The sequence below is a fragment of the Schistocerca nitens genome, chromosome 7, assembly GCF_023898315.1.
Source record: "Schistocerca nitens isolate TAMUIC-IGC-003100 chromosome 7, iqSchNite1.1, whole genome shotgun sequence".
Classification (NCBI taxonomy): domain Eukaryota; kingdom Metazoa; phylum Arthropoda; class Insecta; order Orthoptera; family Acrididae; genus Schistocerca; species Schistocerca nitens.
The window spans coordinates 123,346,921-123,368,902 of record NC_064620.1 but is presented as its reverse complement, the minus strand read 5'-3'; positions in this window follow the sequence as shown (position 1 = coordinate 123,368,902).

Here is a 21,982-nt window from a genome sequence, read left to right as displayed (position 1 = left end):
TAGATGTGGTAAATCCAACCCATACCGTGACTTTCTCGTCGTGCAATGGTGCTACCACGACAGTTATAGGATTTTCGGTAGCCAAAATTCGGCAGTTGTGGGCGTTGACAGACCCTCAGAGCGTGAAATGAGCTTCGTCGGTCCACAACACGTTACTCAAACAATCGACATCTTCGGCCATCTTTTGTAACGCCCATACCGCAAATGCCCTCCGCTTCACTAAATCGCCAGGTAACAGTTCATGATGCCGATGGATTTTGTACGGATACCATTGGAGGGTACGCCTAAGTGCCAAGTGTATGGAATGCCGATGTGACGTGTAACTGCATTAGCACTTACTTCCCCGTGCACATACAAACCCGCTAGAGTCTCCATTTCTTCCTCAACTGTCTCAACAGCATTACGCCTTGTGCTCGGTCGGCCACTACGGGGTCTATCGTCTAAACAACCCGTGGCTTCGAGCTTCGAAATCATTCTCTCCACAGCTGCATTTGTCAACGGACATTTACCCGTTCGAATCCCCTTCCTATGGCGATATGATCGTAACGCTGAACAAGTACATTCTCTATTCTGATAATACAGCTTCACTAAAAGCGCCTTTTCAGGTAACGTCAACATGCTGCGACTGCTGGCGCATCTGATTCTATCATTACAGCTCCTTTTATACACGACTGCCATGCAAAGTCACTGAAGTTTTGCTGTCCACTGCCATCTGTCGAACATGTTGTGAACTTTGTTCTTTTTTGGTTTTAATAAAACCCCGTGTCATTCCAAGCATGTGTGTCAATATTTACCTCTCTATCTACATTATTCCGTGGTTTATAAACTTTTCAGATTTATACTGACTTTTTGATCACCCGGTATTTTTACAATTTTAACATTAATTCTAATAACTGTACCATTAATACTTACGTCAATTGCTCTTACTCTGTCAACAGTAAAAATTTCTTCAAAAATGGTTCAAATGGCTCTGAGCACTATGGGACTTAACATCAGAGGTCATCAGTCAAACCTAACCAACCTAAAGACATCACACACATCCATGCCCGAGTCAGGATTCGAACCTGCGACCGTAGCGGTAAAATGTCTTCCATCCGGAAGTCCACGTCGTAAGGCACAGGGCTACATTGAATTTGTGTTACATTGTCGGATACCATATTCCTCCACGTGGTTATTTCCAGCATCTGCCACCGGTATTTCAGACGGCCAACATTTTGCGAAGGTTAATAGCAGCAACGCGGAGTTCCGGCAACTGTTGTTGCGAGATGGAGAGCTCGGACGAACACCTGCGTCGCTGACCCGCCCACCACCTGTCCCGGGGCGACACCAAAGGATGTAGCGCGCGATGCGGCGTTGGCGGCGCGGAAAACACGCGTGCCGCCGCCTCCGCCGCCGCGGCAGGTAAACATCATTACGGCCCGGCGTGGCGCAAACAGCGCACCGGTAACAAGTCGGTTGCCACGGAGACGCCCGCGCCCCTTAGCCCGGCCAGCCAGCTGCAGGGCCGCTTCCCCGCCGCGTCTGCTGAACCCACCACCACCCCTCCTCAAACCGCCTCTCTAGAGGCCTGGCATGCGACGACGAGGGGGATGCAGTGTGCACATGTCTGTCATCGCTTCCGTAACACGTTCTCAATGACTCACAGTGAGCTAACTTGCGGTATGTGAGTACGTCGGAAAATCCACAGAAGATCTTAATACTGTTTAGTAGAGTCTGTGGTGTCAACACGATCAGTAAAAGGAGCAACAACCTTCTTCACGTATGCCGTATCCAGTTGAAGAGCCTCCGGCCGTTGTGGCCGAGGTGTTCTAGGCGCTTCAGTCCGGAACCACGCTGCTGCTACGGTCGCAGGTTCGAATCCTGCCTCGGGCATGGATATGTGTGCTGTCCTTAGGTTGGTTAGGTTTAAGGAGATCTAAGTCTAGGGGACTGATGACCTCAGATGTTAAGTCCCATAATGCTCAGAGCCATTTGAACCATTTGAACCAGCTGAAGAGCCTCACGGAAGGGTATCCTGTGGAGTTAGCTATTTGCTTTGATCTTAATTGGTTCGTTTCAGACAATGTTCAAAATTTTACGAAATATCACACCCAACAGACAAGAATTAACTGGTGAAATTGTAAACGATGTTTTTCAGAAAATCATTAGGTGGTTCTCTGCAAATGGGCTCTCATTAAACATTGACAAAACACAATACATACAGTTCCACACAGTAAATGGAATGACACCATTAATAAATATAGACCTCGATCAGAAACCGGTAGGTAGTTAAGGTAGAATATTCAAAATTTCAGCTGTCTGCAACTGATGCAAATCTTTATGCCGCACCGTTTGTCGAAACCGGATTTCCTGCTTATAAAAAGGGGTCGCTTTAACCACTTTGGATATCCGAGAACGCGCCCAGAACCGATCTAAACTTCCGTATGTAACGTAGTCACAAGCCAAATGCTCGCACAATTAAATATATCGTTATTTTAGCCATAGGCATGGATACGTCGTTGACAGTTACAGTGTCAATATAAAACTTGTCTCCCTGTGCGGAAATCATGAACTGTGCGAACATGGTCGTTGTGAATACGTAACATTTGGATCGATCTGCAGGCGTCCTCGTAATAAACTTCAAGTCCGGGTCTGGCACAAATTTTCCTGTGTCGAAAACAGCTGATGTTTACAGTTATACAGAGCGTAGGTGACATATTAACCAAACGGAGAGAGACAAAGCCACCGAAGCTCAGCATTGCCTGGAAAACAGTCAAAAAGTACAGTTTTAAAGCACGAGAGTCAGTTCCCATGCTTGAACATATTGCGAAGGACGCGGCTGAAACTGGAATGAACAGCAACAATTTTAACACAGGCCAGGGGTACACACTTATTGAGGCGTAAGGGTAAGCTCTGGATAAAGAAAGCAAGCAAAGACAGATGCTTGAAGCTTTTAGGGATGTGGGAGCGTCAGTTTCAAACGTGGCGTCGGCCCCTCGCGCCACGTGACGTCACTCGGTCCCGCGGCGGGCCGGGCTGCTTCGAGCTGCCCATCTCACTTCAACCGTCAGCGCTCTCTGTCAGTCAACAGACGGGGCTGGCCTGTACGCTTTTGAGTGTTACGTGTCTCTTCACGTTTCCACTTCACTGTCAAGTCGGAAACAGTGGGCCTATGGATGTTTAGGAGTATGGAAATCTCGCGTACAGACGTATGACACAAGTGATTCCCAATCTCCTGACCACGTTCGAAGTCCGTGAGTTCCGCGGAGCGCCCCATTCTGCTCTCTCACGATGTCTAATGACTACTGAGGTCGCTGATATGGAGTACCTGGCAGTAGGTGGCAACACAATGCACCTAATATGAAAAACGTATTGTTTTGTGGTGTCCGGAAACTTTTCATCACATAGTGAATATTCAGAATTTATAAAACCATTTAGGAAAGCGTCAGTAAAACGACGAATCATGTTGATGTGTAGAATGTGTGAGGCAGGCGTCTTACTGTCCGCACAATTCGGAAGACTACAAGAGCTGACATGTGAGAGAATTATCGCGCAATGAGTTTAACAGTTCATGCATCCAAGTTGCTGACAAGAATCATTTGAAGAAGAATGGGCAACAAAACTTGAGTATGTATTAGGTGACGAACAGTTGGCTTTAGGATGGTAAAGGAATCAGAATGGCAGTTCCCAGGTTCTGGTTGACAATGGAACCAAGACTGAAGAAAACTCCAGACACGTTCATTGGATTTCTCCACATGGAAAAACCGTTAGGCCGTGTCACATGGTATAAGGTGATCGTAATCCTGAAAAAATAGGGGTAAGCTAGACAGAAAGAAGGGTAACATACCGTACATACAAGAACCAAGAGAAACAGTAAGAGTGAAAGACAAAGAAGTAAGTGCTCGGATTAAAAATAGCGGAAGGCAGGAATTTCGTCTTTCGACCCTACCGTTCAAACAACACATCGAAGAAGCCATGATGGAAATAAAAGGAAGTTGCAAGAATGGCATCAAAATTCAAGGGGGCGGCCTCTGTGACCGTGCGGTTCTAGGCGCTTCCGTCCCGAACCGCGCTGCTGCTACGGTCGCAGGTTCGAATCCTGCCTCGAACAGGTTTAAATAGTTATATGTCTAGGTGGACCCGTGGCCTAGGGGTAGCGTCTTTGATTCACAGTAAAAGCGTCTTCGGTCCCGGGTTCGATCCCTGCCACTGCCTAAATTGTGATAAATAATCAGCATTGGCGGCCGAAGACTTCCGGCATAAGAAGTCCGCCTCATTCTGCCAACGGCCTTGTCAAAGAGGGCGGAGGAGCGGATAGAGGTTCAGGGCACTCTCTTGTCCTAGGGGTGGGGCATTGCCCCTAAAGGCGGAAGAATCAGCAATGATCAACGACATGAGGATGCAGAAGGCAATGGAAACCACTGCATTAAAGGCACGTAACGTGTATCCACAGGACATGTGGCCTGTAATTGAAGAAGTGTCATGATGATCTCTCCATTGGCAAAAGATTCCGGAATAGTCCCCCATTCGGATCTCCGGGAGGGGACTACCAAGGGGGAGGTTACCATGAGAAAAAGACTGAATAATCAATCAAAGGATAACGTTCTACGAGACGGGGCGTGGAATGTCAGAAGCTTGAACGTGGCAGGGAAAATAGAAAATCTGAAAAGGGATATGCAAAGACTCAATCTGGATGTAGTAGGGGTCAGTGAAGTGAAGTGGAAGGAAGAAAAGGATTTCTGATCAGATGAGTATCGGGTAATATCAACAACAGCAGAAAATGGTATAACAGGTGTAGAATTCGTTATGAATAGGAAGGTAGGGCAGAGGGTGTGTTACTGTGAACAGTTCAGTGACCGGGTTGTTCTACTCAGAATCGACAGCAGGCCAACACCGACAACGATAGTTCAGGTATACATGCCGACGTCGCAAGCTAAAGATGAGCAGATAGAGAAAGTGTATGAGGATATTGAAAGGGCAATGCAGTATGTAAAGGGGGACGAAAATCTAATAGTCATGGGCGACTGGAATGCAGTTGTAGGGGAAGGAGTAGAAGAAAAGGTCACAGGAGAATATGGACTTGGGACTAGGAATGAAAGAGGAGAAAGACTAATTGAGTTCTGTAACATGTTTCAGCTAGTAATAGCGAATACCCTGTTCAAGAATCACAAGAGGAGGAGGTATACTTGGAAAAGGCCGGGAGATACGGGAAGATTTCAATTAGATTACATCATGGTCAGACAGAGATTCCGAAATCAGAACTGGATTGTAAGGCGTACCCAGGAGCAGATATAGACTCAGATCAAAATATAGTAGTGATGAAGAGTAGGCTGAAGTTCAAGACATTAGTCAGGAAGAATCAATACGCAAAGAAGTGGGATACGGAAGTACTAAGGAATGACGAGATACGTTTGAAGTTCTCGAACGCTACAGATACAGCAATAAGGAATAGCGCAGTAGGCAGTACAGTTGAAGAGGAATGGACATCTCTAAAAAGGGCTATCACAGAAGTTGCGAAGGAAAACATAGGTACAAAGAAGATAGTTGCGAAGATAACATGGATAACAGAAGAAATACTTCAGTTGATTGATGAAAGGAGGAAGTACAAACATGTTCCGGGAAAATCAGGAATACTGAAGTACAAGACGCTGAGGAATCAAATAAATAGGAAGTGCAGGGAAGCTAAGAAGAAATGGCTGCAGGAAAAATGTGAAGACATCGAAAAAGATATGATTGTCGGAAGGACAGACTCAGCATACAGGAAAGTCAAAACAACCTTTGGTGACATTAAAAGCAACGGTGGTAACATTAAGTGTGCAACGGGAATTCCACTGTTAAATGCAGAGGAGAGAGCAGATAGGTGGAAAGAATACATTGAAAGCCTCTATGAGGGTGAAGATTTGTCTGATGTGATAGAAGAAGAAATAGGAGTCGATTTAGAAGAGATAGGGGACCCAGTATTAGAATCGGAATTTAAAACAGCTTTGGAGGACTTACGGTCAAATAAGGCAGAAGGGATAGATAACATTCCATCAGAATTTCTAAAATCATTGGGGGAAGTGGCAACAAAACGACTATTCACGTTAGTGTGTAGCATATATAAGTCTGGCGACATACCATCTGACTTTCGGAAAAGCATCATCCACACAATTCCGAAGACGGCAAGAGCTGACAAGTGCGAGAGTTATCGCAGAATCAGCTTAACAGCTCATGCATCGAAGCTGCTTACAAGAATAATATACAGAAGAATGGAAAAGAAAATTGAAAATGCGCTAGGTGACGATCAGTTTGGCTTTAGGAAAAGTAAAGGGACGAGAGAGGCAATTCTGACGTTACAGCTAATAGTGGAAGCAAGGCTAAAGAGAAATCAAGACACTTTCATAGGATTTGTCTACCTGGAAAAAGCGTTCGACAATATAAAATGGTGCAAGCTGTTCGAGATTCTGAAAAAAGTAGGGGTAAGCTATAGGGAGAGACGGGTGATATACAATATGTACAACAACCAAGAGGGAATAGTAAGAGTGGACGATCAGGAACGAAATGCTCGTATTAAGAAGGGTGTAAGAAAAGGCTGTAGCCTTTCGCCCCTACTCTTCAATCTGTACATCGAGGAAGCATTGATGGAGATAAAAGAAAGGTTCAGGAGTGGAATTAAAATACAAGGTGAAAGAATATCAATGATACGATTCGCTGATGATATTGCTATCCTGAGCGAAAGTGAAGAAGAATTAAATGATCTGCTGAACGGAATGAACAGTCTAATGAGTACACAGTATGGTTTGAGAGTAAATCGGAGAAAGACGAATGTAATGAGAAGTAGTAGAAATGAGAACAGCGAGAAACTTAACATCAGGATTGATGGTCACGAAGTCAATGAAGTTAAGGCAGGAAAATAACCAATGACAGACGGAGCAAGGAGGACATCAAAAGCAGACTCGCTATGGCAAAAAAGGCATTTCTGGCCAAGAGAAGTCTACTAATATCAAATACCGGTCTTAATTTGAGGAAGAAATTTCTGAGGATGTACGTCTGGAGTACAGCATTGTATGGTAGTGAAACATGAACTGTGGGAAAACCGGAAGAGAAGAGAATCGAAGCATTTGAGATGTGGTGCTATAGACGAATGTTGAAAATTAGGTGGACTGATAAGGTAAGGAATGAGGAGGTTCTACGCAGAATCGGAGAGGAAAGGAATATGTGGAAAACACTGATAAGGAGAAGGGACAGGATGATAAGACATCTGCTAAGACATGAGGGAATAACTTCCATGGTACTAGAGGGAGCTGTAGAGGGCAAAAACTGTAGAGGAAGACAGAGATTGGAATACGTCAAGCAAATAATTGAGGACGTAGGTTGCAAGTGCTACTCTGAGATGAGCACAGGAAAGGAATTCGTGGCGGGCCGCATCAAACCAGTCAGTAGACTGATGACCAAAAAAAAAAGTCTAGGTAACTGATAACCTGAGATGTTGAGTCCCATAGTGCCTAGAGCCATTTAAACCATTTGAAAATTCAAGGTGAAGGGAATTCGGTAATAAGAGTCACTGATGGCATTGCCATACTTAATGAAAATTGAGGAGAATTACAGGATCTGCGGAATGGAGTGGACAGTCTAATGAGTGCAGAATATGGATTGAGAATAAATCGAAGGAAGGTGAAAGTAAAAAGAAGCAGCAGCAATGAAAACAGCAAGAAACTTTACATCAGGATTGGCGCTTACAAAGTGGATTAAGTTAAGAAATTCTGTTACCTAGGCAGCAAAATAGCCAGTGACTATTACTGGCAAAGAAAGGGCATTCGCGGCCAAGAAAAGTCTACTAGTATCAAATATACGCTTTAATTTGAAGAAGAAATTTCTGAGAATGTACGTTTGGAGCACAGCATTGTATGGTAGTGAAACATGGACTGCGGGAAAACCGGAAAAGAAAAGAATACATTTGAGGTGTGCTGCTACAGAAGATTGTTAAAATTAGGTGCAGTGATAAGATAAGGAACGAGGAGATTCTCTGGAGAATCGGTGAGGAAAAGAATATGTGGAAAACACTGACAAGAAGAACGGACGGGATGGTAGGATATGTGTTAAAACGTCGCGGAATAACTTCCATGGTACTAGAGATTGGAATACAACCAGCAAATACCTGAGGACCTAGGTTGCAAGTGCTACTGTGAGATGAAGACGTTGGCACACGAGAGGAATCTGTGTGGAGGGCCGCTTCACACTGTGAGACAGATGGCCGTTAGGCGAGTAAGTGTACAGCCGAGGTAACCCGTGTACCTCGTGAATGGATAAATGTATCAAGAAAAATTTCAAGGTTCGTTGAGATCGTTATACTAGGAAAAAATCACAAAAATTTCGTCCAATTATTGTGCATAGCCGCCTTGGAACCAGCGGCTCGGTTTTGGTGCCCAAAAACCAAGTTTTTGAACTGTTTCCCGATAACGGATACAGATTTTTAAAACATAAAGGTGGCACATCCAGATAAGTGCCTACAAACTGCTGCGTTTAATTATTTAGTTTTCCCCTGGTGTCAGCGCAAAACTGGTGAAGAATGCTTTCTTCGGGTTTTTTCAGGAACCTCCCTAGAGAAAAATGGTGCCTCCATAAGCACTTTAGGGCACACCGCACAGCAAATATAATCCAAAAGGACCAACCGGTTTGCTGCATTTTCCTGAGATGGATGAAGTGTGTAGTACTCAGAAGGCGACCCTGTATTGTAGGATACTTATAATAAGCTGAAATCTCTGTTGGGTGTATAAATAGTCCCTAGCCCAAGGGCTAACCAAAATACTTGACCATACCTTTCTATTACCAACAGAATCCGAGGTATGAGACCCGGAAAATTGCCGTTTCTACGCGTAGCACTTTGAAACATACAGCGCATACTGTCGCATGCATATCGATTAGTCTGAGAAATAACCATTGTCATAGTGATCTCATACTATCGTCATTGACCTCATGCTGTCGTCATCCTTATTATGAGAACACACTTCCATTAGACATCATAAACGAGTCCAGTTGTGTGTACGCTCTTTGTCCGGCCCGTCGTATGATCCAACCTTTATCGTCTGCATGCTATCATTGGTCTAATATATGAGAATTCCCACATCGTCGGCCATTCTGCGAAATGTTTCGTTTTGAGGGCAATCAGTAATTAGCTATCATATAATACCCTTGAAGTAAAAGCACATTGCCAATGGCTCAAAGTTATTTTCCAAGTGAGGATAGGTTACCTCTCTTCATCAGATGGTGGATTTCGTTATCAGTGCAGTCCTTCGTTAGCTAGCAAATGGTGTACCTCGTAAGGGATTTTGGGTCCATTGCGAAATATACTAAACACTGACAAAAATCATGGGACACATACTAATATCGTGTCGAGCTTTCTTTCGCCTGGCGTATTGCAGCAACTCGACGTGGATTGGACTCAACAAGTCGTTGCCGTCCCCTGCTGAAATATTGAGCCATGCTGCCTGTGTAGCTGTCCATAATTCCGAAAGTATTGCCGGTGCAGGATTTTGTGTACGAGCTGACGTCTCGATTATGTCCTATAAATGTTCAGTGGATTTCATGTCATGTGACCTGTGTAGCCAAATCATTAGCTCGAATTGTCCCGAATGTTCTTCAAACAAATCACGAACAACTGTGGCTCGGTGACATGGCTCATTGTCATCCACCGTTGTTTGGGAACGAGTCGTCTACGAAAGGCTGTAAATGGTCTCCAAGTAGCCGAACATTTTTCCGGTCAATGACGGTTTAGTTTTACTAGAAGACCCATTCTAATACCTGTAAACGCAGTCAACACAATTATGGATCCACCACCAGCTTGCACAGTGTCTTGTTAGAAACTTAGGCTTATGGCTTCATGGGGTGAGCGCCACATTCTGACCCTACCATCAGCTCTTACTACCTGAAATCAGGACTCGTCTGACGAGGCCACGGTTTACCAGTCGCCTAGAATCTAACCGATATGGTCACGAACACAGGAGAGGCAGTGCAGGCGATGTCGTGCGATTAGCAAAGGCACTCGCTTCGGTCGTGTGCTGCCATAGCCCAATAACCCCAAATTTTGCCGCACCATCCGAACAGCTACGTTCGTCGTACGTTCCACATTGATTTCTGCTCTTACTTCAGGCAGTATTGCTTGTTTGAGAACTTTACCTGAACACCGCTGCTCTCGGTCGTTAAGTGAAGGCCGTCGGCCACTGCGTTGCCTTTGGTGAGACGTAATGCCTGAAATTTTTTTGTATTCTTGGCTCACTATTGATACTGTGGATGTCAGAATATTGAATTTCCTAATGATTTCAGATTTGGAATTTCCCATGCTTCTAACTCCAGTTACCATTCCGAGTTCAGAGTCTATTGATTCCCGTCGTGCGACCATAACCACTTCGGAAACTTTTCACATGAATTACTCGAGTACAAATGATAGCTCCGCCAATGCACTATCCTTTTATACCCTGTGTAGCGACACTATCGCAATCTGGACATGTGTATATCGTTATCCCATCACTTTCGTCACCACAAGGTCTCTTGTTATGGCTGCGCTATAATAAAATGAGTCTCGTTGTACAGAAAGCGCCTTCCATTCATAAAGAGTTAACTCAGTGTATATATTGCTAATAGACATGAAATCGGGCACGACTGTGTGTAGTTACGTTTATTAACTACACTCCTGGAAATTGAAATAAGAACACCGTGAATTCATTGTCTCAGGAAGGGGAAACTTTATTGACACATTCCTGGGGTCAGATACATCACATGATCACACTGACAGAACCACAGGCACATAGACACAGGCAACAGAGCATGCACAATGTCGGCACTAGTACAGTGTATATCCACCTTTCGCAGCAATGCAGGCTGCTATTCTCCCATGGAGACGATCGTAGAGATGCTGGATGTAGTCCTGTGGAACGGCTTGCCATGCCATTTCCACCTGGCGCCTCAGTTGGACCAGCGTTCGTGCTGGACGTGCAGACCGCGTGAGACGACGCTTCATCCAGTCCCAAACATGCTCAATGGGGGACAGATCCGGAGATCTTGCTGGCCAGGGTAGTTGACTTACACCTTCTAGAGCACGTTGGGTGGCACGGGATACATGCGGACGTGCATTGTCCTGTTGGAACAGCAAGTTCCCTTGCCGGTCTAGGAATGGTAGAACGATGGGTTCGATGACGGTTTGGATGTCCCGTGCACTATTCAGTGTCCCCTCGACGATCACCAGTGGTGTACGGCCAGTGTAGGAGATCGCTCCCCACACCATGATGCCGGGTGTTGGCCCTGTGTGCCTCGGTCGTATGCAGTCCTGATTGTGGCGCTCACCTGCACGGCGCCAAACACGCATACGACCATCATTGGCACCAAGGCAGAAGCGACTCTCATCGCTGAAGACGACACGTCTCCATTCGTCCCTCCATTCACGCCTGTCGCGACACCACTGGAGGCGGGCTGCACGATGTTGGGGCGTGAGCGGAAGACGGCCTAACGGTGTGCGGGACCGTAGCCCAGCTTCATGGAGACGGTTGCGAATGGTCCTCGCCGATACCCCAGGAGCAACAGTGTCCCTAATTTGCTGGGAAGTGGCGGTGCGGTCCCCTACGGCACTGCGTAGGATCCTACGGTCTTGGCGTGCATCCGTGCGTCGCTGCGGGCCGGTCCCAGGTCGACGGGCACGTGCACATTCCGCCGACCACTGGCGACAACATCGATGTACTGTGGAGACCTCACGCCCCACGTGTTGAGCAATTCGGCGGTACGTCCACCCGGCCTCCCGCATGCCCACTATACGCCCTCGCTCAAAGTCCGTCAACTGCACATACGGTTCACGTCCACGCTGTCGCGGCATGCTACCAGTGTTAAAGACTGCGATGGAGCTCCGTATGCCACGGCAAACTGGCTGACACTGACGGCAGCGGTGCACAAATGCTGCGCAGCTAGCGCCATTCGACGGCCAACACCGCGGTTCCTGGTGTGTCCGCTGTGCCGTGCGTGTGATCATTGCTTGTACAGCCCTCTCGCAGTGTCCGGAGCAAGTATGGTGGGTCTGACACACCGGTGTCAATGTGTTCTTTTTTCCATTTCCAGGAGTGTATTTCCTGTCATTAGTGGCGTGCAGTCGTGGAGAAACCCTAGCGCTCCGACTAATGTGTTCGCCAGGTAGCCGCGCCGACAGGGGCGCAGCTTAACAGCGCTCTGCGCGCAGGGCTCTTGCGAAACTACGGCCTGAGCCCGAGAGTTCTCGCGGGACTGCAACTCGATGAAGATCAGAACAGGCAGCGCCACAACTTGGGCGCAACTTCGCGGCCCCTCCTGCCCTCGGCAGGTGCCAGTCCTGGCCGGACTCGGGTTCTCACAAGGGTGCTTTGAAGCAGCACCGTGCCTAACGAGTCTACAAGGAGCAAACGTACTGAGCTGCCGTGGGCTGAATATTTCCCAAATCTAATTTTCGTTATACGTAAGAGATTGACAATTCTTACAGTAAAACAGGTGTTAAAACTATTAAAATATGAAACTGAATGAAAAGTCCAATGGTCCACTGTAGCTGTAATTATTTAAGTCGATTTGAGACAAACGGTCTCGCAACTTTTAAGTTGCATCTTCTGGTGTATATAAACGCTATTCCACATGGTATAGGAAGTTGTTAGAGAATGCTGTGGAGTAACAGTTGGCGTAGCTGTGCAAAGTTCTCAGCTCTTTTCGTTGCTTTTCTCAACTTCTCAGTCTATAGTTTCCAGTTATTACGCTGTTGTTGTTGTGGTCTTCGGTTGGAAGGTTGGTTTGATGCATCTCTCCACACCACTCTCTCCTGAGCAAGTTTGCTCATCTCCAAATAACTACTGCAAGCTACATCCTTCTGAATCTGCTTACTGGGCTTATCTCTTTGTCTCCCTCTACGATTTTCACACTTTCCCCCTCCTCCCCCAACATTACTACCATCCAATACTAATTAGGGATCCCTTCATGTTTCAGAATGTATTCTGTCGACTGATCCCTTCATTTAGTCAAGTTATGACACAAATTTCTTGTCTACCCTGTTCTATTGAGTACACTCTCATTACTTACGTGAACTACCCATTTAATCTTCAGCATTCTTCTGTAGCTCAACATATCAGAAAATTTCTGCTATTCACAATAAAGTGCCCGGCAGAGGGTTCAATGAACCACCTTCATGCTGTCTCTCTACCTTTTCACTGTCGAACGCCTTTATTTTAATGATTGCCACTCCAATTCATGTATCATGTCTGTGACACTATCTCCCCTATTTCGCGATAATACAAAACGATCTGCCCTTCTTTGTACTTTTTCGATGTCATCCGTCAGTCCCACCTGATATTTATCCCACACCGCACAGCAATACTCCATAATAGGACGGACAAGCGTAGTGTAAGCAGTCTCTTTGGTAGACCTGTTGCACCTTCTAAGTGTTCTGCCAATGAATCGCAGTCTTTGGTTTGCTCTACCCAAAATATTATCTGTGTGATCGTTCCAATTTAGGTTATTTGTAATTGTAATCCCTAAGTATTTAGTTGAATTTACAGCCCTCAGATTTGTGTGACTTATCGTGTAATCGAAATTTAGCTGACTTATTTTAGTACTCATGTGAATAACTTCACACTTTTCTTTATTCAGGGTCAATTGCCACTTCTCGCATCATATAGATATCTTATCTAAATCATTTTGCAAGTCCTTTTGATCATCTGATGACTTTACAAGACGGTAAATGATAGCATCATCTGCAAAGACGGCTACTGAGATCGTCTCCTATGTCGTTAATATAGATCAGGAAGAATATAGGACCTATACATGACAAGTACTTTCTACATCTAAATGTGCATGGATACTCTGCAAATCACATTTTAGTGACCGGAAAAAAAGACTTCCTAAAGCTCAAAACTGTATTCGATATTAACAAATGTGTCCTCTTCAGAAACGCTTTTCTTACCATTACCATTCTGCATTTTATAACTTATCTACTTTCGTCATCTTCACTTACTTTGCGGCCCAAATAGCAAAACCAATTTATTCCTTTAAATGTCTAATTTCCTAATCTAATTCTCTCAGCGTCGCATGATTTAATTCGATTACATTCCATTACCCTTGTTTTTCTTTTGTTGATGTTCATCTTACACCCTCCTTCCAAGATACTTTCCATTCCATTCAACTGACCTACGTCATTTGCTATCTCTGTCAGAATTACAATGCTCTCGGCAAACATCAAAATTTTCGTTTCCTCTCCCTGAGCTTTAATTCCTACTCCAAATTTTTCTTTCGTTTCCTTCACTGTTTGCTCAATATATTGATTAACATCGGACAGAGTCTACAATCCTGTCTCACTCCCTTTTCGACAACTTCCTCCTCCCTTTCATGACCCTCGACTCTTACAACTGCAGTATGATTTCTGCACTAGTTGTAAATAGCCTTTCGCTGCCTGTATTTTACCCCTACTACCTTCAGAAGTTCAAAGAGAATGTTCTGATCAACATTTTCAAAGTTTCTCTAATTGTACAGATGCTATATATGTAGGTTTGCCTTTCCTTAACCTATCTTCTGAGATAAACGGTAGGGTCAGTACTGCCTTGCGTGTTCCTACATTTCTCAGGAATCCAAACGAATCTTCCTCAAGGTTATTATTTCACTTTCCTATTTATTTGAGGTCTTCACAAACGGTTACGATAGCCCAATGGTAGTAATTCTGGCAACGTCCCAACAAACAAGGTTCGACATTCACAAGTTACTTCATACCGAAGTAGGATTCCTCGACAGAATTAATGAAAAAGTTCAACCAATCCGTCTAAGAAATGTTTTGGAATGCATCATTGTTAACTAACAATCCTTATAAACAAGATTAAGATTTACAGCCTTTACATATCTCTGAAAAATCATGATTTGGCTTAAAAGCTGTCTGTTACTTCTTTATACTGTTCTTCATGCCTGATAGTGGTCTATTGCTTAACTGAGACTTGCAGTTTTATTGCTCAAGTGGCATACAGTTGCTGTGTCAAACCATTATTTTCAAAGACTTTTTTTCCTTTTTTATTCGTTTCCATCCCTACATCACACATATAGAAATGAAAACAAAGGAAATCAGAGGAAAAAATACATTATAGAAAGAAAATTTTAGCCCATTACAAAGCATACCTGGGATGTAGAGAGTGTATTTATAACTGAAGTACCGTGTCTCGCAAGGCTATAACTGTGCTTTGAAGAATAAAAGACTGACGACGTTTTCCAGAATCGCCATATGTAAGTTGAACATGCAAAATGTAGATATCATGCAAAATGTTTTGGAACTCTGATAACAGTCCTGCCTGAAAATATAAAAAAAAAATGACCTTAGACATGATTAAAAGCCTGTTAGTGTACCGTAAAGAACTATAACTCTAAATTTACAAAACTCAACAGTAAAATAAATTTTCTCTTCGACGCTCTGGGATATGCAGCTAACGTCAAAGCGGAATAGTAGTTGCAATCTGAAACTTATTCTGTGTTGACCTAAACTATGACAGCTATTACAAAATGTAATTTGCAATTCCTCAAGTTTTTTCAATGTAGTTGGTTTGCGGTGTATTTTCTTTAACGAGGTTGTCTTAAAATTATAGTCCATACTTATTTGACTTCAGTGGTGCATTGGATATTGTAAGTGATCTCCAGAAATCAAGACTATTGTACTTTCTTGTTTGTTACAGCCTTCATGAGAAACAATGCTTTGTCGAAAGGAGATCGGTGACTGTTTCGTTGTTATATTTTATAGAGGACAAGCACACTCTACGAAACAGCGTTTCGTTCACTAAATGCCACACATGACAAATACATATAACCACGAGGTATATATTAATTGTCCTTTATTTAAACTCATAAGTGGAAGTGCCAAATTTTTTACGGATACCAGGATATTAGCGTTTCTCTTTTTTCTTGTTTTAGCATCTGAAGTCGTACATTCTGGACCGAAACTTATTATGACTGCATCATAGAATGCGCAGGGGATCCTTATGAACATTATATTGAAAATAAGCTGGTTCTGCAGCACATTTCATCTAAAATATACTCATAATATCGTTTATATCTTCTTTGGTGCGTTGTTCAATTTGAATACTCTCAAGTGGTTTTCAGTACTGTACGTGTATGGTTACATAACAACAATTCGCCTACGAGTGCGTCGGTGAAACATTAGTGGGGCGCTATCCAAAGCGTGAACACCTTTTAAATGATAACATTAAAATATCAGTTCCCTGCTTGCTGTCTTCGGTTTCAACAGCAAAGTGATCCATTTGTGAATTGCTGGAATGTTAATTTCTGTTCAATGCCTTTATATAGGACTAATACGCTCTAAGGCTTTTACAAGAGCTCGCTCATATCTGATGGTGGAAACTGTCGTGAGCTTCTTTCTCTACGTTTCTCAGGTATGTATACTTCGTTGCTGTCCCTCAGTTTCCCTGTATTCTCTTTTGCAGCGGGCCTACAACAGTCTTGGTTTGAATGATACCATTGAGTCAAAGTGTATATGTGCCGTCGTTTACTCTATCAAACTTAGATGACATTAGCGATAAGGTAACACCATGTTAATGTACCACATAGTAGAACATGTGACGAAATTCTTCTGTCTTGGTAACAAAATAAGACACAACAGACGGAGCAAGGAGGACATAAGCAGCAAATACTAAAATCGAAGAGAATATTATTCTCTAAAAAGCTTCTCTAATGTCAAACATCGGTCTTAAATTACGGTTGATGTTTATTAAAATTTGTCTAGTGCTCACCATAGTATTGAAGTATGGTAGAGAAATCGTGAAGGAAGAAAACTGGAGAGTTCGAGATTTGATGTTACAGACAAAAGCTGTAAATTTAGTGGACTGATAGGAAATGAGGAGTTTTCCCGCAGAATAGACCAGGAAAACAATATTCTCTAGAATGCCCGACAGGGTGATAACGATAAGATACGTGTTAGGACGCATGGAGTAACTTCCACGGCGCTGGAGGGACCTGTAGGGTGCAAAATCCTTAGGGGAAGGCAGAGAATGTAATATTTCGAACAAATAACTCAGAATGTAGTGTGAAGTACCTACTCGAAAATGAAGAGGTTGGCTCAAGGCAAGTAGACATGACCAATCAGAAGACAAATTACCCTAAATGGAGGTACCTGACTTGTTACATATTTATTTGAAATGTTAGCAGGCGAGGTGATTGTTGTTGTTGTGATCTTCAGGCCGAGGATGCTTTGATGAAATTCTCCATGCTACTCCTGTGCCAGCCTGTTCAACTCCGGGTTAGTACTGAAGGTACACCTATTTCAATCTGCTTACTGTACTGATCCCTTTGCTTTCTCTCTATAAATTTCGCTCCTCCCCCCCCCCCCAACACACACGAATGATTCCACTGGCAGACTGACCATTACTCCATGCCTCACGATGTCTGCTGTCAACCGATCCCTTCTTCTAATCAAGTAGTGCCACAAAATTGTTTTCCAACTTCTATTCAGTACCTTCTCTTTACTTATTCTATCTACCCATCTAATATTCAGCATTCTTCTGTAGCACCACATTTCAACAGCTTCTATTCTCTTCTTGTGTGAACTGCCTACCGTTCATGTTTCACATGCGTAAAAAGCTACACTCTACACAAATATCTTCAGAGTATATGAAGAAATTATCGATCTTGGTTGCACGATAGTAATTAGTGGACTACGTTGCAAGCCTCAACAAGGATAATGCGGAATGTTTCCGAATATTTGAAGACGACAGTTATTTGCTGCCATCTAATATCATCTAATCTCAATAATCCTGAATCAACGAATAATGACCACAACCCTGCGACCAACACTTTGTTTCTTCATTGCACGTTACTGGTTACTGTACCATTCCCACTATGAATTGGAAAAAGTTTTTCTTCAGAAAATACTTCCTAAAACTTAAATTTATGTTAGATGTTAACACATTTCTCTTACCAAAATATATTTACATGCTGTTTTATATCCTATCTGCTTCGGAAACCATACGTTATTTTGTTGCCAAAAATAGCAAAACTCACTTTTAATGTCTTCTTTCCTTATCTGATTCCTTATCACTTGATGTAAATCGACTCCATTATCTGACTTGTACTTTTGTTGATCTTCCTCTAATAAGCTGTCTTTAAGGCCCTATCTGTTCCAACCAAACGTTCTTCCGAATCCTTTGCCGTGTCTGACACAACTAATGCCATCAGCAAGCCTCAAAGGTTTTATTTCTTCGTTGGCCTAGAAAGAGAATTATTACTTCTAGAATCATATGTTTCAGATAGGTAAAAAATGAATACCAAATTATAATCAGCTTGATTTGTTTAAAGAGATTGCTATTGTTTTGGAACCAGTATTATTTTCTTTCTTCGAGGAAGAAATGAGGAGACGTTACCTTCAGAATACCCACTGTAATAATGTGTTTTGCTAGCAGAGGTGAATTCATCAGGCGCTGAAGTATTCCGTGCGTTGTATGTTTTGTGTCAAACCGCAGCAAAACAAAAACACAACACAGCACAACTGTGATCTGTCACCGTGGTGCGCACGGAGTAAACGAGAGATACGTCATGATTTATCAGCGGAAGCGCCGGCAAACCCCTAATTTGCATTAATGACACGTCAAATAAAATTAAGATAGAGCAGTGCGATAGGTCAAATTAGTGTTGTTAGCGACAGCGTGACGTCGCGCTATCGACAATCCACAAGTGCTCCAGTGCCCCGCCTTTTCCACTGCAACTAACCCCTCCCCACCCCCCATGCCGCCGCCACAGCTGTCTCCCCCCCCCCCCCCAAATCGATGCTCACCCCTACCAGCCTGCCCTTGACCTACTCGTAGACTGGCGACGCAATTCACTGACCTGCTTACAGCTGCTTTGTTAGCTTCGTTACTTACCACTGTGACAGCATTCAGCCACGAGCCTAGCCTGATCAACATTTGACTTCGCACGTTAGTACTTTGTTTCCGGCACGTAATGGACGTACGCAGCAAACGACTTATAATTTTCCAGTGTGGTACAGCTGGTAGCCAAACGTCAGCCTGTTTATCTCCCACTCAGTTTGACACATTAAGAAGATTTGATTAATAAGAGACGTTTAATTTCCATTTCATTTCCTTACGCATCAAAATGGCGGCTTCAGTTGACGTTGAGCAGTAAGGATAAGACAGGGGTTTTCAGTGTCGTCGTAAGTTAAGAAGCGTAACAGGGCGTTTCTGTTTTTCGTTCCGACAAATATCACTACTGTTTCGCAAACTACACACATCAAAAAAAAAAAAATTTGCATCACCTCTGTTCCGAGAGATCCGGAATCTGTACAGAAATTTGGAATAGAGATCAACATAAACATCATTTACGTCCTTTTTATTGCTCATGAAAACCACACATTGCATGTTGCACCACCATAAAGCGAGACTTTCAGAGGTGGTGGTCCAGATTGTTGTACACACCGGTAAAACCCAGTAGCATGTCCTCTTGCATTGATGCATCCGTGTATTCGTCATGGCATACTATCCACAAGTTCATCAATGCACTGTTGGTCCAGATTGTTCCACTCATCAACGGTGGTTCGGCGTAAATCTCTCAGAGTGGTTAGTGGGTCACGTAGTCCATAAACAGCCCTTTTCAGTCTATGCCAGGCATATCTGGAGAACATGCTGACCACTGTAGTCGGGCGAAGTCATTATCATGAAGGAAGTCATTCACCAGATGGGACCGCGAATTGTCATCCATGAAGACGAATGCATCGCCAATATGCTGACGACATGTTTGCACTTTCTGTCGGAGAATGGCATTCACGTATCGTACAGCCTTTACGGCGCCTTCCATGACCACCAGCGGCGTACGTCGGCCACGCATAATGCCACCCCAAAACAGCAGGGAACCTCTACCTTGCTTCACTCGCTGGGCAGTGTGTCTAAGGCGTTCATCTTGATCGAGTTGCCTCCAAACGCGTCTCCGAAGATTGTCTGGTTGAAGACATATGCGACACTCATCGGTCAAGAGAACGTGATGCCCATCCTGAGCGGTCCATTCGGCATGTTGTTGGGCCCATCTCTACCGCGCTGCATGATGTGGTTGCAAAGGTGGACCTCGCTATGGACGCCGGGAGTGATGTTGCGCATAATGCAGCCTACTGCGAACAGTTTGAGTCGTAACACGACGAGGCTGCACGAAAAGCATTATTCAGCATGGTGGCGTTGCTGTCAGGGTTCCTCCGAGCCATAATCCGTAGGTAGTGGTCATCCACTGCAATAGCAGCCCTTGGGCGGCCTGCTTCTCTGTATCTCTTCCATGTTCAAACAACGTCGCTTTGATCCACTCCGAGACGCCTGGACACTTCCTTTGCTGAGGGCCCTTCCTGGCACAAAGTCAGAATGCGGATGTGATCGAACCGTGGTATTTACCGTCTAGGTACGGTGGCACTACAGAAAAGACGAGCCTTGTACCTCCTTCCTGGTGGAATGCCTGGAACTGATCGGCTGTCGGACCCACTCCGTCTAATAGGCGCTGTTCATGCATGGTTGTTTTCGTATTTTGGCGGGTTTAGTGACATCTCTGAACAGTCAAAGGTACTGTATCTGTAAAACATTATCCGCAGTCAACGTCTGTCTTTAGTAGTTCTGGGAACCGGGCTGATGAAAAACTTCTTTCGGTGTGTGTATACACCTTGCCCCCAGGCGTTTGCAGACTTGTTGTGGGATGAGTCTGTACCTGGCAAAACGTCACAAACGAATCAGAACTGCAGCTGCATTAACTATCTGTTCCGTTGGTTCACAGGAGGATATTTCATACATTTTGAATGATAAATACGCAACACTTGCGTGGTATTTTACAATATTTATTATTTTACTAACCGGTTTTCGGCTGTTAAGCTGTCATCACATACCAAGACAAATGTGTGTAGCTATGAGTTTTGCGAGATCAACTATCTTATACTAGTCGACTGGTTGTCAAAGATGACCGTTATTAACGTTCGAGTTCATTCTTATCACTTTAGTCTTACACCGAACTGTAATAATTCTCCTATTTGACAGTCAACTAGGAGATTCCTTGGATGCACCTAGTTTAATCACAGTCACAAATATTTTTCCTTGTACCTGATAAAGGACTAACAGCGGAGAACCTTTTAGATAAATAATGAATACTGTAGGAAATTACAGAGTGTCATGTGGTTTTAATTGATAATAAAATTACAAGTATTGTTGTTCTCGAGTCCACGCACATATAATCTGTATAATTAAGAAGCTGTGGCGTAATTTATTTCTCAAAACGTGATCTTAGTTTCTTTAAATTACTTTAAGTATTTTCGCTGCCTACGGTCTTGGAGGTAATGCAGCTCGTACTGCACAGTAATTTTTTAAGCACAATATGAGTATACAGCTGTATACAATTATATTATATGAATAGGCCCTACACGAATATTACAGCCTCTATTCGGCTTCCTGGGGTTAGTGTGGAATTTTTATATACCTTACGATTCTTTGCACTCCAAAAGAAAACAGGTCCTGATTCAGTCTGTTAGGATAATGGAGAAAGTACACGTCAATACTACAACCTGCATTAGGTTATATCAAGAGAGTAAGAAATTCACAACTGAAAGAAGATTCAAGTAATGGGATTCTATGTCACTGGCACCACTCTCAGGACTCCTATTAGTATCTGCAGATTTTTTTTAACTGTGAAATTTGAGAAGAAATACTTATTAATGCAACACCTACGTTTCACGGTTGATATTGTACTGTTTGCTACTAATGCAGCTAAACGAGTAAGTGGAGATTAACCCATACCAAAATGGTTGCCAATCGTCATTTGGTTCCAGTCGACCTTAAAATTTCAGATTTTTACCGCAGCGCCCCAAGTCAAAATACTTCTCAACATAATGCAGGTGAAGTTCGCAGTTGATAAGGAATCAAAAATGGTTCAAATGGCTCTGAGCACTATGTGACTTAACATCTGAGGTCATCAGTCCCCTAGAACTCAGAATTACTTAAACCTAAATAACCTAAGGACATCACACACA